Below are 3,201 nucleotides of genomic sequence, written 5' to 3' on the forward strand. Positions count from 1 at the left end.
ACTTTATTTAAAGCATTTCTGTACAGTTTCCCAGAGTATCCACATTTTATATAACAATAAACACAATTAACAGCATCCAATAATATACACCGAAGAGTTACCACTTGTGGACAAACAGCATCGCTAAACAATGCGCTATTTCGCATTGACTGCACCACAAGACCTTATCCAGAAACGTTGTCACGTATACATTTATCAACGATAATATTACATTTTTTTTGGTGCCACCGTACGAAAACTATATTAACCTGATAATATGAAAATGCGCAAAGATTATGCGTGACTCATTTGTACCAGTTTTATAGCATATATATAAAATAAAGGATGATTGTTTACATTTTAGGATAGATAGGTGCAAAATAGCTGTCTTTGCGAAAGGTATGGCTACGGCTCGAGATTATCAACCACAAATTAAACATTATATGACATGTACACCAAACTATTATTGTCCATAAAATATGCATATTTCTAAGTTAAATTATTCATATATTTTAATTTAACATTCAATGCAGTACAATCTTTAATATTGAAGCTTAAGCCAATAGTCATTATGAAAACGAACACTCTGTTTCTTGTGGTATGGATTAGTGTTTTATTCTAATTATTATCATCATTGTTCGTACTGTTTTTAACCTTTCACAAAGTAAATGTTAATAAGCTTACATTGCAGATATTATTTTTTAATGACTATGAGGTACACAAAATGAAAGTTCTACGGTATATAAGCCTAGGCATAAGTAAATGGTCTGCAGTGTTGCCGGAAGTACGAGAACTATCATTATTTTGAGTTTCGTGCGGTCTGCCAGTGTCACCGTGGTCATCATCATTGTCATCGTTGATATTAGTCAAACTCCTCTCATCATTTGTAGTAGATATGACACTTTTCTTGTGGGTTTCGAGAACATATATCCAACAGATCACCCAGGTTTTTTTTTTTTTTTTTAATGAATAAAGATCACTTGCAGATCTCACCATGCAAGTATCATCACATTCATTTGTAAAAGTAAATCAATAGGTGCTATCTACCTTTATTACTTTTTTTTTTTAATGAGTATTACTCTAGGGTGCATATCAAGGCATTTATGTACCTAATTGATAAGCTCACAATAATGTGAAAATTTATGTCATTAATGCCACCAAACAGTAGTCTATAACACAAACACAAAAACAAGAAAAAAAAAAAAACAGCTAAAAGAAATGTGTAGGAAATTAGCTACACATCAAAACAGCGTTATTAATAATAATAAGGTAAATCTATGTTAGCAATAGCTACTAAAGTTAGATAATTTTGAATACTCGACGCATATTCCATCAAAAGAACTTAATTCGCCTAACTCCAATGGTGAATGCGAATAGTTTTTCGAAAAGCTTAATCCATTCCAGTGTATGCACACATAAATAATTTATGGCAGAAATATTCCTTTAAAGAAATTTAATATTCTGGGTAAAAAGGAAGTGTGTAGGTTTTTCTTTTTCCTTCGTCCAACCAATGGTCTGCTTATTCAGTAATATTTGGCCTTATCAATTTTAACTTTGTTGAAGAATTTTTCCACATACTTTTTTATTCCTTTTACTTGTTCAGATAAGCTTCCATCTATTATATCCTCGAAAAAATACGAAAAATTATTCTTTTCTCGTGTATCCTCCATTTTTTTTTTTTTTTTTTTTTTTTTTACAAATTAACAAGAGATCCTCCATAAGTATCGGTAACTATTCCATATCCCATAGATATTCTATCCTTTATCCCATCTAACATATTTATACACGTTTTCACAATTTTTCTCATGATTTTAAATTTCAATAATGGGAATTCTTAAAAAAAAAAAAAAAAAAAAAATGTCATGATACCTTTCGACTAAAACTCAAGTTCACACCAACATCGTCTTATTCCATGCTACAAGCAGTAGAATTACACAATTTTCATTATTATCTTGACACTTCCAGTCACTCCAACCTTACTAAGGTCTACTCTTCACATCCTTAACACGTCTCTCATCTTTATTAATAACAATCATCGCCCTATTATAGGGACATATTGTAATTTCCAGTAATCTCAGATACATGAATCATAATAATTCCATATATCAAACTGGTTTCATGTCAAACTCCTGAGGCCTAGTTTATTATGACAGACATGTTTTTTTTTTCTTTTTTCCATCTCTTACTGGGTGTTGATAACATATTTCCGACAATAGTTTGATAAAAAAAGGACAGTGCATTTCATTAAGAAGATACTATTCTTATGGATACTTAAAAGCAACTTTTATCTACACAATGAAAATAAATCAGCGGCGTATAACATCAAGAAAATATTTCCGACGCTGATTCAAACATTTTGAGCAGCACCCCAGAATGTGCTTAACATAGAATGATTAGTCCTAAATGAGCAAACACATCTGCATTTCTATCCTTTGTCTGGTTAAAATGATTTCGACAACTCGGTTTCTAAAACCATATTCATACCAGGTACTGATATTATCCCTTAAATCTTTTTATTATTGGAGATGAGGAGTAACGGACCACCTGTCTTGTTTTTTTCCTTCCCTTAAAATATATGACCTAGTAGGTTATTTCCCACCAGAGTTGGCAATCGTTTCATACGGTAATTTGCCTCTAGAACAGCAGTTATTGCTACCCTGTTTGCTACATCATTTCCACGAATTCGGAGATTCTGAGGTTACTTTAAAAAATTCAGTTTTTTTTAAGGATATAAAAAAACAAACTATGAGGTAGTCTCAACTTGAAATAATCTTTATTATCACTAACTAAAATGTTTTATAAAAAGAAAAAAAAAAGATATGAAATTACAACATAGTATAATTACTACTTGAAGACACACTTCACGTCTTGTAAGGAATATCAAGAGAAAAATATTTAGAATTAAATATAATTATACGATAGCACATCCATATATTCACCATAAAGCAATAAGTAAATTCTGGAGGAAAGAAAGGCAAGACAAAATGTTTCATGTACTAACGTTGAGTCAATTCAAATTGAAAACAAAAGATAGATTATTGTTAAAACCCTGGTACCATTCAATAATAATTAATTTATCATCAACTTTCTTTCTCACTCATTGCGTGATACAAATATAGATTTATATTTTAGAAAAACATATTTGTAAGGGAAAACAGCTCACAGCATTCATTTAATTTCGGATCCGGTTCGATATAAAATAAAAATAGCTAAATGATCCTG

At 30.7% G+C, this 3,201-nt stretch overlaps 1 protein-coding gene across 1 annotated transcript in view; it reads right to left on the bottom strand.

The window, feature by feature from the left end:
* The window catches only part of LOC137652016 (uncharacterized), an 8,865-nt gene extending 8,624 nt beyond the window's left edge, over positions 1-241 (bottom strand). The window contains exon 1 of the mRNA XM_068385226.1: positions 1-241. This exon is cut by the window's left edge and continues 318 nt beyond it. The gene's annotated coding sequence lies outside the window, so the exon portion shown is untranslated.
* Between the last annotated feature and the right edge of the window lie 2,960 nt (positions 242-3,201).

Source organism: Palaemon carinicauda, chromosome 13, assembly GCF_036898095.1.
Source record: "Palaemon carinicauda isolate YSFRI2023 chromosome 13, ASM3689809v2, whole genome shotgun sequence".
NCBI lineage: Eukaryota > Metazoa > Arthropoda > Malacostraca > Decapoda > Palaemonidae > Palaemon > Palaemon carinicauda.